Consider the following 15433-nt stretch of genomic DNA (forward strand, 5'->3'; position numbering starts at 1 on the left):
TTCTCTCTGAGGGCAGAGAGGCAAGTGAAATTGCGTAATGACTGCAGCCCTGTACTGTCAACTTGTTTCTTCGTAGTTACTAGTAAGTTGCAGTAAGTAGTAGTACTACTTTTCAGTAACCTAACCATCCATTTAGTAAACAACTTCTGGCATGCAGTAGTGCACTTCCTTTATGTCCCTTTAAAGATTTATCAATTTCTTCAAATCCAAAGATTTGTTTCTCTTCATTTGTTGTTTGACTGTCCATGCTGTGTTTTTTTCCTCTCTACCAAACTTTCCCAAAAAACCCCATTCCCATCCAATTTCAAACCCTAACCCTCTTCCCCCTGGCTGTGTGATATTTCATTGAAGTATGACTGACAACAACAATAAATTCCACACACTTGCTGGGGAGGATAAGGTCAAAGCAACCAGAAGTTCATGTGCGCCATCGTGGATTGATAAGAACATCCTCCTCCTACACGACGTGACCAATCAAAGGCTTAATGCTTACCTTACGTTGGCACTGCTTAGGCTACAATTTAGGGCACTGTTCTGTACCGAACTATCTATTGTACTGTTTCTAATGCTACGCTCAGGCCACTCAATGTTTAATTTCCTCTTTTTTTCATATGGTGATACTGCCAGTGTGTACCACTACTGCTACCAGCACAACAATGATATTGCATCCGTCGAGGATTCAAGTCAACAACTAACCTTAATCACCATTTGCAATGCAGCCAGCCCTGGGGCTACCCCGATTCTCAAACACAAATCACAGGTAAGATAACCATATTGGAGAGGTAGTAGAATAATGGGCTAGGAGGACTAAGTTGGGAGGAGAGCAGAGACTGACAGTACTACTAGTGAAGTACAGTAGTAGGGCTACTAAATTTACTAACTCGGTTACTTGCATTTTGGTACATTTCAGTACTAGATGTTTCATTCATGCTGGTAAGTTAGAAGAAAACAAACGTCCAATAACCACCGCCAACCCCCACACAAAATAAAATATGAATGCGTATACTGTGTTTTTGTAAGAAAAATAATTATTAAGAAATATATATTCGTGTTGTTTTCAGCACAACAATAAAATAAATTACCCGAACTCACCCCCCCTCCCTAACCCAACCAATGTCAAAAAGTCCAAAAGTCCCCTTTCCCAAACACCCAATTCCCACCCCCCAACAGTCCTTAAAAAAGGGGCAAGGGAAAGTCACTTCCTCCGGTGGCGTAGTTTGGCAAGCTGTTGCTGCATGTCCTGCTGCTCTTTGCGGAGGTCCCGGAGCTGGCGCTGATGTTTTTCGGCCAACCGCTCCAGGTAGTCCACTCTTCTACGTAGCCGGCGCACATGAACCATCCAGGATCTGGGGGGTGGGGCGCTGATTTTGTTGCTGCTGTGCGGCTGGAGGCTGTCGGGCCACGGCTCCGTTTGGCTGGAGGCTTCTGGCTGGTGGACCCGGGGGCAGTGGAGGAGGATGTAGAGGTTGATGTCTCCTCATACTCCCGAGCCCACAACCGCCGATACTCGGCACAAATAGCCTCCAGCTTCGGGCCCAGGTACGGACAGCCATCTCCTTACGGGTGAGCTTTTTGGGAGTAGCATCTATGAAGAAAGAAAGAAAAATACTGTAGCCAATAGTCTTTAACATGAAGTCAAAATAATTCAACGGAAGGTTGACACTCAGCAAGTAGCAAACACAGTATAACATTTTGACATGTATCTTTCCGCCGTCTTTGTAAGCCTGTGACATTACTGTGAGTTTCAGGAATTCCACTAGCAGCAGTATGGGTGGACTCACTACTACATACATAGTCAGAGAGTACTAAAAAAAGGCCTTTTTTACTTTTTTTCTCTTGTTTTGCAAAAGAAATTACTGGTACGTGAACTTGTGGTAGCCGCCATAATGGCAGCTCACTCAGCTTTCACCCAAGAAATACAGACACAGGCCATGATGATGCAGACTCACAGTACTTTAAGCAGTACATGCAGGTGGGGAAAGGAATGTCTTACTTTTCTATAGGGGTGGCACTGCCACTGGCCATACTTCATCCACTCAGCGTCTGCTCTACTACATCATACACCTCTGCTATCGACGAGGAGGATAAAGAAGATAACAACCAGGCTTCCAAAGTACGTCTATGATTCTTCTTAATGTCTCAAATGTACCAAAATGTCTTTTTGTCAACAACCAACTAACACCCTTTTCATTATATTTTGGAAACCGCCGTCTTATGTTGAATTGCATTCAACAAAACCATTCTTTACAGTCATAAATATTAAGACTCGCTCGTCCTTCATTTCACCCTTCTTTAACTTTTCGTTCTTCACATCCCTAAACTACATCTGATATGACTTGGCTTCACAATAAAAATTTGCCAGCTGAGTTGAAGTGAAATAGAGGGGGCCATTGGTTACCAGAGAAGTACCGCCGCTAATGCTATTACAAGTCAAGGTTGACTGCCTTCTCCGTGATAGCCCAAAAAGTAGTTCTAAATTAGTAAATGTTCTTAACAGTACAGTGTACTTATACTAGTGTACTGTGTACTACTGTACAGTACATCATACACTCCTTTGCGAGCCTACTCAAAAAAATTTCAATAAGTAAGGAGTATAATAACTTACCATCGTCCGCCGCCGCTGAGTCTTCCCCCCCAGCTCCTCCTGTTGGCGCCGCCGCATCCAGAGTGGACCCCTCCGCACTGCTGGCCCCGTCACTGGTGGTCATCTGTGCCGCATCAGATGTTGTGACGTCTAGGAAAAACATGTCATATTTTCAGATGCCATACACAACCCCCTATTTTGTCTCGTAATGGAAGAAAATGTTACATAACACATTTTTTATTACTGGGATTGAAAAAAAGTAACGGTTTTGGGGAGGGTGTTAACCTTTTATATGCTTATTCCATTAAATGCTACACTTCTTCTTATGACAACTGATGAATGCTTGCTTAACGTGCACCATTGTTCTCATTACAGAAAGAAGATTCCATTGCCCTTCTGCCAGACGATTCACTAACTACTAGTAAGTCATCACCAGCAGTACTTTAAGTACTTTAAAGAAGGTGGGGGCTCCTGCACAGTTATTCTAATAATTTCATGTGTCTGTTAACTAATATTAAGTTTGAGTCATACTAATTTCATTCATGGGAATGTTGTTTGAACTTTAACGTCATCTTCATCCATCACCATTGCTCGCTCAGAATACTACGCTATTAAAAATAAAGAAATAACGTTTTCATTTCTTAATTGAAAATAAAACTTTAAAACTAACAAACACTGTGTGGTTTTTGTTCACAAGTGAGTGAGCGGAAAGGTTTGAACAACTGCACTTGGTGGTCATGTTTCTTTCAGTGACTCAGATAGGCCGGGACTCGGCTGTAGTCTTCTTCTGTTCTTCTGGGTCGTAAAATCATTGGTCAGACACACTAGATAGTCGGTCAGGGGATTGGGGGTTCAACTTCTGTTCGGACTGAGGTATGTCAAAAGTCGAACGGCACCTATCATCAACAATGTCCTATTTATCTTGTCCATACTTCTTTGTGTGCAGAATAGTCCCTGAAACACTAGCAGTATGGGATGTGCTCCTCTCAAATCAAAAAGGCAACTGCTACCTTTTATATGGTGTAAACAATGACATTTTGTTGTTGGAAATTGTCAAAGCACTTACATTAAGAAGACTGGAATAGACAGCAAGGGCAACCCAGAGGACTGCCCTGAGCTATTGCTGTATCAGAGTTTTGTTTCACACCGTATGCCGAATGGGCAAGCTTAGCTACCTACACAGACCGACTCATAATCGTAAATAGTAGTAGCACAGAGAGTGATGATAGAGGCAGGATAAGAATGTAGAAAGTAGTCTACATTAGAAGAAGATCAAAGACTATTTTGTAAAACATAGAATTATTAGGAAACAGTTTGTAATGAATAGGAGCTGTAAAAGTTAGGGAAGTATAAGTATTAATATAAGAATAGAACAACTTACTGGGGCCAGCAGAAGAGCCTGCAAGGGACTGATCCTGCCCACCTTCTGCCACCGGAGTCTCAGTCGCCGCCGGCGCCTTGCCCCTGGGAGTTGCTGGTGATCATGAAATAAAGAAACACAACTTGGATGATTGTTTTTTTGGAAATATTTGATTTCTTTGAACACAATCTAAAATTATGTCGGGGAAACAAATTAACAACAATTGCATCTGATCTAGTCAACTAGGAGTACAGTATTGCAGGATTCGCAGACCGTCTAATAGGAAAGGTATGTAATTCACTAACTACATCAACAACAAAAAGATTCTACTACGACTGCCATCACTCAGCAGCACGAGACGTCGCGTGACAGACACAGTCCGTCATCATGATTGCAGACCACTAACAAATATCCTATAACAAGTAATAAATAATATACTCAACTTATCAATCCACCACTATCTCTTCAAAGTGGCAGCAGCAGGAGTACAAAGAAGGACTAGACTTGAGTCTACTGTCTCTAGCATTACGCAGTAATGCTCTCAAATGACTAAAAAGTTGCAAACAAGTAAGCATAGTAGCAACGCCAATAACCAGGCGACCACCTGCAATGACAGAAGCTATTTAAACATTAATTTACCTACAATGTAATCGAATCAGCAGCATTCGTACTCTTCAGGAAAAAAATAGATTAGCAATATAACAGAGCAGAAGGAAAAAAAGTAGTTATTAAATAGCTACTTACCAAGGCCAGGGATCTCCAATCCTAGCAGGTCGAGCATGTCATGCTCCCGGTCCAGGATGTCACTCCACCGGTGCGTCACTTGCTGGTAGGTGCGCCGGACCCCAGACTCCTTACACATGCGCCGGCACACCTTCTCCCACAGCTGGCGACGCTCCCGGAGGCCGTAACCGGAAGCAATCCGCCCACCTGCTGCCACGGTCTTAGGGAGGTGGACTTGAACAAAAACAATCAAGGCGGCCACCTCCACCGCAGAGAAGATCTCCCTGGCCTGGACTTCCTCCCCCCTCAAACGCCCACAAGGGAGCCGGGTACAGGGTGCTGGGCCCTTCCCCTTGCCCTTGTCCGCTCCCTTAGCCAAGGTCCTGGGCACAAGAAGAAGAAAAGAAGAATAGGTGTGAAAAAAATAAGAGAGAGAGAGCGAAAGAAATAAAGTAGGTAATAAAGTAACAAAAAGTTTAAAAAAACACAAAATATAGATGTAGGAAATTGTAGAGATAGATAATAAGCAAAACTAAAGGTTCAGAAAAACATAGGATTACAAAGATGTAAGATGGATAGAAAGGTAGCATGCCCAAAAACCATAGTAATGAATGAAAAACAAGATGGCTGCGCCCGTAGAGGACCGCGTGGGTAAGTTCGCGCAATATTTCCCCCGCGAGCATGCAAAAACGCCCGCGAACCCGTAAACGCGCCACCCGCACAACGCGAGCACGCAGCTAGCACCCGGAACCGGAAATACGCAACGCGCACAAGATGGCCGCACCCATGTACGACCGCATGGGTAACTTCGCGGTTGTTGCGCTGCAAGCGGCCCGCGACGAGGCAAAAAACCCCGCGAACACGCAAAAAAAACCAATCCGCAAATTCGCACGAATTTGCGGATTGCGAGTTCGATTTCGCGCCCGCGAATCTCGCAAAATTGCAGAAAAACAAATTTTGCACAACAGAAAGCACTTAGCAGGTGCAAAAGTTCAAGCTAATTTGTAACCATTCCCTGTAGTGCTTCCTGAGGGGCCCCTCCAGAGTTCAGTTGCCTACTTGCAACTATTCTCTGACCCTGCTCTGACCCTCAAAGCAGGGTCAGAGAATAGTTACAAGTATGGCACAATGCTCCTGTAAAAAAAATAACTGCAACAGGAAGCACTTACAGCTAAGGAAGCAGGTGCCAGACTTTGAAGCACAAATTCAGTGACACATTAACCAGCCCCAAATTAATTCATCTCAGTTGAGGCTGGGCAGGTGTGCTTTCCCCCCATAATCTACAGCGGTGAACAAGAGGGTGGTAGTGGTGAACCAGAGGGTGACAGTGGTGAACCAGAGGGTGGCAGTGGTGAGTGCTGAACCTGAGGGTGGCAGTGGCAAACCAGAGGGTGGCAGTGGCGAACCGGAGGGTACGGTGTTGAACCAGAGGGTGGCAGTGATGAACCAGAGGGGGACAGTGATGATCCAGAGGGTGGCAGTGGCAAACCATTGGGTGGCAGTGGTGAACCAGAGGGTGCAGTGATGAACCAGAGGGTGGCAGTGATGAACCAGAGGGGGACAGTGATGATCCAGAGGGTGGCAGTGGCAAACCAGAGGGTGGCAGTGATGAACCAGAGGGTGGCAGTGATGATCCTGAGGGTGGCAGATGCGAACCAGAGGGTGGCAGTAATGAACCAGAGGGTTGCAGTGATGAACCAAAGGGTGGCAGTGATGAACCAGAGGGTGGCAGTGATGAACCAGAGGGTGGCACTGGTGAAACAGAGGGTGCTGTGATGAACCAGAGGGGGACATTGATGATCCAGAGGGTGGCAGTGGCAAACCAGAGGGTGGCAGTGGTGAACCAGAGGGTGGCTGTAATGAACCAGAGGGTGGCAGTGATGAACCAGAGGGTGGTAGTGATGAACCAGAGGGTGGCAGTGATGAACCAGAGGGTGGCAGTGGTGAGCCAGAGGGTGCTGTGATGAACCAGAGGGGGACAGTGATGATCCAGAGGGTGGCAGTGGCAAACCAAAGGGTGGCAGTGACGAACCGGAGGGTGGCAGTAATGAACCAGAGGGTGGCAGTGATGAACCAGAGGGTGGCAGTGGTGAACAAGAGGGTGGTAGTGGTGAACCAGAGGGTGACAGTGATGAACCAGAGGGTGGCAGTGGTGAGTGCTGAACCTGAGGGTGTCAGTGGTGAACCAGAGGGTGCTGTGATGAACCAGAGGGTGGCAGTGATGAACCAGAGGGTGGCAGTGGTGAACCGGAGGGTGCTGTGATGAACCAGATGGGGACAGTGATGATCCAGAGGGTGGCAGTGGCAAACCAGAGGGTGGCAGTGGTGAACCAGAGGGTGGCAGTAATGAACCAGAGGGTGGCAGTAATGAACCAGAGGGTGGCAGTGATGAACCAGAGGGTGGCAGTGGTGAACAAGAGGGTGGCAGTGGTGAACCAGAGGGTGGTAGTGGTGAACCAGAGGGTGGCAGTGGTGAACCAGAGGGTGCTGTGATGAACCAGAGGGTGGCAGTGATGAACCAGAGGGTGGCAGTGGTGAACCAGAGGGTGGCAGTGATAAACCAGAGGGTGGCACTGGTGAACCAGAGGATGCTGTGATGAACCAGAGGGTGGCAGTGATGAACCAGAGGGGGACAGTGATGATCCAGAGGGTGGCACTGGTGAACCAGAGGGTGCTGTGATGAACCAGAGGGTGGCAGTGATGAACCAGAGGGGGACAGTGATGATCCAGAGAGTGGCAGTGGTGAACAAGAGGGTGGCAGGGGTGAACCAGAGGGTCACAGGGGTGAACCAGAGGGTGACAGTGGTCAGTGGTGAACCAGAGGGTGACAGTGCTGAACCAGAGGGTGGCAGTGCTGAACCAGAGGGTGGCAGGGGTGAACCAGAGGGTGTCAGTGGTGAACCAGAGGGTGATGTGATGAACCAGAGGGTGGCAGTGATGAACCAGAGGGTGGCAGTGGTGAACCAGAGGGTGGCAGCGATGAATCAGAGGGTGGCACTGGTGAACCAGAGGGTGCTGTGATGAACCAGAGGGTGGCAGTGATGAACCGGAGGGTGGCAGTGGTGAACCAGAGGGTGGCAGTGATGAACCAGAGGGTGGCACTGGTAAACCAGAGGGTGCTGTGATGAACCAGAGGGTGGCAGTGATGAACCAGAGGGGGGCAGTGATGATCCAGAGGGTGGCACTGGTGAACCAGAGGGTGCTGTGATGAACCAGAGGGTGGCAGTGATGAACCAGAGGGGGACAATGATGATCCAGAGAGTGGCAGTGGCAAACCAGAGGGTGGCAGTGATGAACCAGAGGGTGGCAGTGATGATCCTGAGGGTGGCAGTGGCGAACCAGAAGGTGGCAGTGCTGAACCAGAGGGTGACAGTGGTGAACCAGAGGGTGGCAGTGATGATCCTGAGGGTGGCAGTGGCGAACCAGAGGGTGGCAGTGGTGAACCAGAGGGTGCTGTGCCCATACACGACCGCATGGGTAACTTCGCCGTGCAAGCGGCTCGCGAACACGCACAAAGCCCCGCGAACACGCAAAAAGCCCCGTGAACACGCAAAAAACCCAAAATTCGTAATTTCGCACGAATTCGCGAATTATGCGGATCGCGAATTTGCTTTTGCACGATTTCGCAGACCGCGATTTCGTAGATTTCGCCCATGCTTAGCAATTACTCAAAATGTGTTCCTTCATAAACAAATTATGAAGTCCAGTAAAATCATGCACATTGTGTCCAGTTAACCAACCATCCAGTGTCTTTACTGAGTAGTCTACAAAATCTATCCAGGATTGGGTCTGGGTTTTGTGAGCCCCCTGAACCTAATTCTTTACTCCTCAGTAGTGAGTCCAAATCCCTCAATCAGAGTTTTCTTCATGAGGTCATAAGACCCTGCATCTGGCCCAGAGAGGGTCAGAAGCCTGTCTCTGCAGTTACCAGAGAACAGTTCTCACAGGAGTGCCCCCCAGAGGGGTTACCTTAGTCTTCTGATATCACAAGCCCTCTCAAAGGCTGTGAAGCACTTGGTGACATCATCAACTTCCTCAAATTTAGGGACAATCCCTTTGGGGATTTTAGGATCATAAGATTGTTCTTTATCTTTATTATTAGTATTGCTGCCACCAGAGATGGGGGCTAAGCCCATCTCCTTTCTTTCTTTTTCCAGAGCCAGGAGTCTGGTCTCTAGGTCTAATCTCTTGGCCAACTTTGCTAAGAAATTGTCCTCTTCATTGGGGCTCTCCCCAATGTGTTCTCTGGGGCCCAGTCCACCTGTGTGGTTCCCAGGCTCCCAGAGGCTGACTCTTGGAGTTAAGGGTATGGGGACCCTTCCTTTCCTAGGGATGGTGGGAGGATTATTATCATCCTCCTCTTCCACCTCTTCTTCCTCTGGCTGGGTGTCACCCTGTTCAGAGGGGTGGCCTTTTGCATACTCAGCAAGGAGCTCCTGGATCCCTTGTTTGGTTGGATGCAGGCCCATGACTATTCTTTTAACTTTGCATAGGGACCTCAATTCCTTGAAATCCAAGTGCAAGTAAGGTGTGAGGTCGAGCTCCTCAACCAGGTCCATGTTATCTCCACTAATAGCTGGGTTCTGTTGAGACATTCTAACCTGACAGTTCTAACCCTCTACCCTAACTATAGTGAGTTTTATTTTTCTAAAATTCTAATGGGACTAAAGCAAGGCCCTACCAGACTTTTAGTATTTTGGAGAAAAAAACAATTTCAGAATTCTAAAGGCAATTTATGAGTTCTGTTGTATGATCAGATGGTAACCAAGTAGTCCAACAAATGCAAGTTTGTGTCCCACCGCTGATCCACCAATGTGAGAAAGTGGCTCTATATATACTGGATCAGAATAAGGTACAGTGTGTATAGAGTCCACAAACCCCAGAGGTATAACAGAGGTTAAAGCCAGGTGTGACCTTACTCTCTAAAGTGGTAGCTTGGTCGAGCAGTAAGGCAGTACCAGAGGACAGTGTAAAGCATTTGTTGTACACACTCAGTCAGCAAAAGGTTTCACACACTCAAAGACTGAACTCCAGGCCAATTGTTTTTATATCAAAAGATATAGTTATTTCATTTCTAGAACCAACAGGCATCAAAAATATACTGCTCTCAATATGAGAGGCCTCAGATGAGTACTTTGCAGAAGGGCAATAAACTTTGGAAAGACAACAGGTACAGGGGTTGCAGTAGGCAACACAATTCTACACAAAATTTAGCATTGAGCTCAATGGATTTCCTTATATAAACACAGTTGATTACTTTGTAGATTAGTTTGGTAATCCCAGGACTGGCTCCTAGGTTCAGTCCTGTGGTATAAGCTGAAACCAGTTTAGCAAAAATGTTTTAGGTATTCTAGTGATTTTTCAGGAATAAAAAGCTATTTTTAAAAGTTCACACTTTACAACAGAAATCTGGTAATGTTATCCAATGGGAGAAAATCCAGGTTGCAGGTAAAGTACGATCTCGTTACTTTTGTAATCCAGTACTGGTCTCCTGGGGCCAGCACTGGGGTCTCAACTCAAAACAGGTAAGTAATTACGTTTCAGTATTTCGTATGATTTTTAAAGAATATTTCTAGTTTTCAAAAGTAGACACTTAAAATAAATTTCATAGAAAAGCAGACAATAGATTCCTATGGAGAAAATACAGGTTACTAGTAAACCCGCTAGGGATTACTTTTGCGTTTCAGAACTGGGCTATAAGGTACAGTACTGGCTCCTCTCCTGATCACAGGTGAGTATTTCGGAATTCGGAAGTCGGGTGATTTTATATGAATATTTCAAGTTTTCAAAAGTAGACACTTTGAAGATTTTTCTAGTCAAACCAGTCAATATTATTCAATGGCAGGTAAGTGAGTTACCGGTTTCCTGGTGAGTCCTCGACTGGTGACGTTGTGGTTCTGGGCATAGACTCAGGGGTCCCCCAGGGTCAGGTAGGTATAGTTGGTTCACCCTCAGCGGCGCAGGGGCGGCCGGGTGCAGAGGTAGTTAGGCCCAATGTTATCCAATGCGGGACGGGGGGCCTCCGGTTGGTGGCTGCTGGCTAGCAGGCCACGCGGCTGTGGCAGCTGGGCTCCTGGTCACTTACTCAGAGCAAAGGGGGAAGCAGGATAGGACAAAGGTGGCACAGCCAGCTGTGCTCGGGCGGCTGGGTGCAGGGTGCTTTTGAGCCGTCGGGCACTCAATGTTATCCAATGGAAAAGGTCAAAAGGGAACAAAGGCTGCAGGCTCGGGGGTGGAGACTCTCCAGGGGCGACCAGCACATCGAGAGGTAAGTTGGGATCTTGGAGCACAGGTACCTACCCCAAAGGGAGGCACAGGGGGCTGTAGAGCGCCGGGTGCAGGGGTGTGTTTGGGTGTCGGAAAAGCTTACCCTCAGCTGGTCGCGGTTGGGGGGGAGTCTGCAGACGTCGTCTGGTTCATCGAGGAGAGTCTTTGGGCACTGGACTTCGGGTCCCATTCGCCGGGGGGACGTCCTCGTAATCTTGGATCGCTAGGGCACGGGCCGGGCTCGGCGGGTGCAGAGTGGGCTGGTCCGGAGCTTCCTGGCTGGCACCAGGGGGGGTTGTTGCAGCAGAGCCTCTGCTGTTGGGAGTCCCATTCTTTAAGAGGGTCAAGGCAGGCAGGTCCTCCGGGTGTCCCAAGGTTGCTGTCCGCAGGAGTCGCCGGGATTTAGGCAGGAGCAGGTTCCAGGATCGACAGGCCGGTAGGGCTGGGGGCAAGTCAGTTGTTGTCGTCCTATTGTTAGCAGCTGCGCGGCGGGTCTTCTTCTTCTTGATCTTCTTTCTTCTTGTGGTATCGGGATCTGAGGAAGGAAGGTTCAGGGAGCCCCTAAATACTGAATTATGGGGTGTTACAGGTAGGGCAAGGGCAGGGACCAATAGGTCCCTGTCCTGGGGTGGGTACACCCCCTAGCCTGCTCCTCTCCTGTGGGACGGGGGCAGGGGCCTAGCTGGGATTGGGCAGTGCTCCCCATCTTCAAGATGGCCAGAGCCCGGGCTCGTGCTTCACCTCGTCTCCCCCACCTGAGGGGTGGGGTTGGCACAGGCTGGCACACCCCCCTTCCTGACGTAGTTTTTGCCGCCAATATTCCCGCCAGAGTGAAGGTCAGAACTGGTGGGGGCCAGTTGCTGGGTACAGCAAATGGTCTGGAGAAGCTCACAGAGGTGGCATGCCTTTGAAGCTTCTCCCTGCCCATCCTGGGGGAGGAGACCTAGCACCTCGCCCAGGATGTGCATTGTTGCAGGCCCAGGAGAGCGGGGGCTCTCCACCCAGGGGTCCAGCAACATGTCTGCTGTGTGGCAGCCTCTGCAGCCACTCAGCCCAGACGTGGATTGTAAGTTAGGTTTTCAGAGGGCATCTCTAAGATGCCCTCTGGTGCACTTTACATTAAATCCCACACTGGTATCAGTGCGGGTTTAATGTGCTGAGAAGTTTGGTACCAGACTTGTCAGTCTTCAGTGTAGCTATTATGGTGCTGTGGAGTTCGTAATGACAACCTCCCAGCACCATATACTCTTAATGGCATCACTGCACTTACAGTGCCCAGGAATGGCCCTGGGTACTGTAGGGGCACAGGGCTCATGCACCTGTGTCCACACCTCTGGCATAGGGCACCCAGCTAGAGGGGTGACTGAAGTATGCCAGGGCAGTGGGCTCTGTGGGCAAGGCACACAGGGATGTGTGCCATGTCGACTTTCTGTTTTAGTTCTGTTACTTAGACACTCAGCCTGCAAAGGCAGTGTGTGGGTGTCAGAGTACAGGGCCCCTGAGGGTGGCACAATAAGTGCTGCAGTCCTCAGGGGTCTTCTCTGGTCACCATGCCCTGGGTACCTAGGGTACCATTTACTAGGGGCTGATAGGTGGCCAGAGATGCCAATTGGGTTTTAGTTTCAACACTGCTTTAGGGAAGGAACACAGGCCCTGGGTACCTGGTTAGCAGGAACCCAGGGCACACGCAGTCAAAGCACAACAGCAGTTCAGAAAAAAGTGGGGGCATACCAAGGCAACAGGGCACAAGCAGCTGCACCGTCAGGTGATACCTAAAAACCGACGAAAAGACCACGACATGGAGAAAGAGGCAATGAGAGAAGCGGCAGAAGAAATTACAGCCTCTCTGCTCCACATTTCTATCTCTGTCCAATGCCAGACACATCACAGGCCCACAACAGCAGGAACTGACAGTGCAAGATTTCATCAAGATCATTCATGCTAATGCACGGGTGTGCAACAACTGGAAACTTGATGCATTCATAACTGGGGATTCTCAGAAAAACCACAACTACAGTAGTTCTGCTACAAAGAGGCACTTGCGGGCACATTCTAGTTAGTTTTTTTTTTTGCTGTCTAAATTATGCTTGCATTCATTTTTGTCATTGTGCGCGCTCTGTGGGTAGATCTTTGGCAGCCTGCTCAGCAACCCCAAATATTTTCATGCCTATTCTCTACTGATTTCGGATAATAATCCAGAAACACGTGTTTAGAGATGGCCAGCATTGATCTGCACCAACCTGGTGAAACGCTCGAAAGAACTTTTGTGCAAGTACACACGCTTGATGAACTGCATCCACCATAATGCTTAGGGGCGAACCCGCTGGGAGGTGAAGCAGTGTGATCCCACATTTGTTTCCTATGTTATTAGTTTACCTGGCTTTATAAGCTTGCTTGTCTTTCCGTTTGTTTCTTTAAACTTGTGTATTTTTTTCTATATAGGGGCTATTCCAATATATATAATGTGCCGCTCGAAGTCGTTTCCAGGCCAAAGCGGGACTTGCTGATTGTTTCTATCACACGGATTGCTCCTGTGGAACTGTGTGCGACAGCGGGAGCCGGCGTGCTCCACTCCGGGCTTTCCTGACCCCAAGCACAGGCAGAGGACTACTCCAGCGTGAGCGGGACTGCGAGGCTCACAGGTGATTGCGCCGGACCAGCGCGCACACCTGCTGCCTCTTCCCGCCCACTCCTCCCTGAAGGCGCTCATATACGACTCGCGGCCCCCGCTCCGCGGGAGCCGCTCGAAGTCGTTTCCAGGCCAAAGCGGGACTTGCTGATTGTTTCTATCACACAGATTGCTCCTGTGGAACTGTGTGCGACAGCGGGAGCCGGCGTGCTCCACTCCGGGCTTTCCTGACCCCAAGCACAGGCAGAGGACTACTCCAGCGTGAGCGGGACTGCGAGGCCCACAGGTGATTGCGCCGGACCAGCGCGCACACCTGCTGCCTCTTCCCGCCCACTCCTCCCTGAAAGCGCTCATATACGACTCGCGGCCCCCGCTCCGCGGGAGCCGCTCGAAGTCGTTTCCAGGCCAAAGCGGGACTTGCTGATTGTTTCTATCACACGGATTGCTCCTGTGGAACTGTGTGCGACAGCGGGAGCCGGCGTGCTCCACTCTGGGCTTTCCTGACCCCAAGCACAGGCAGAGGACTACTCCAGCGTGAGCGGGACTGCGAGGCCCACAGGTGGTTGCGCCGGACCAGCGCGCACACCTGCTGCCTCTTCCCGCCCACTCCTCCCTGAAGGCGCTCATATACGACTCACGGCCCCCGCTCCGCGGGTGCCGCTCGAAGTCGTTTCCAGGCCAAAGCGGGACTTGCTGATTGTTTCTATCACACGGATTGCTCCTGTGGAACTGTATGCGACAGCGGGAGCCGGCGTGCTCCACTCCGGGCTTTCCTGACCCCAAGCACAGGCAGAGGACTACTCCAGCGTGAGCGGGACTGCGAGGCCCACAGGTGATTGCGCCGGACCAGCGCGCACACCTGCTGCCTCTTCCCGCCCACTCCTCCTCCTACTTGACCCCGCCCATCAGCGCGAACGCAGGACGCGCGCGGGTGAAGCGCGGGTGAAGCGCGGGCGAAGACCGGGCGAAGACCGGGCAGAGAGCGGGCCGTTTGAGGCCGTTCGAGAACGTTAGAGACCGGACCGGGCCCCCTTTTTTACATCCTGACTGACCCCCTTATTCGATCATCTGGCCTCTTCCTGCATCCTCAAGACATATTGCTCACTATGAGTAAAATGGAGACGAGGAGCAAAGCTAATTTGGCAGTCACTGGATCTACGACAAATGCTCCTACCCAAGGTAAAATTGATAATTATTTCCTCAAGGCAGGATCTCTGTTGATTGATGATATCACTCTCCTAGAAAGACGCATTTCGCAAGAAATAGAGTGGGTCCGGAGGTCGTCGATGGGTACCATAGCGTTGGCAAAAACTCCTGAGGATAGACGGAATATAGACAGTTCGCAGCTTGGAGCCTCCGGAGGGGTTCAGCCAATTACCAGCATAGATCTCTCAGAGGAAACCCTAAGCGACCTTGAAGACATGAGTCTTCTCTCACTGCCATTGACACAAATTACGCAACCGCCAAACAAATCAAACATGGGAGAAGATACTGAATTTACTACACAAAGCCCTATCCTACCGAGAGAAGAACCTCCACTTACAACAAACACCCCAAACTTAACAGGGCTATTAAACACAGATCGGGGTCTGAGGGAGGGTGCAATTAAAAAAAGAAAAAAAGGGAAACAGAGCAACAAGGAAAGGAAGGCAAAAAAATCAAAGACAGGGGTAATACACAATACATCCAGCATTGGCAATACTACACAGGACAGATCGCCATCCGTGACATTGAATGGCCCTCTCCTGGAACCGGGCAGCAACACTACAACTGATCTGTCAGTTCCTGCACTAGAACATAATACCGAGTCAGCTGAAGAGGACATAACATTAGCAGACATAGGAAATCTCCTTAAGTCAATCCTAAGTCC

Source organism: Lissotriton helveticus, chromosome 10 (genome assembly GCF_964261635.1).
Source record: "Lissotriton helveticus chromosome 10, aLisHel1.1, whole genome shotgun sequence".
Classification (NCBI taxonomy): Eukaryota; Metazoa; Chordata; class Amphibia; order Caudata; family Salamandridae; genus Lissotriton; species Lissotriton helveticus.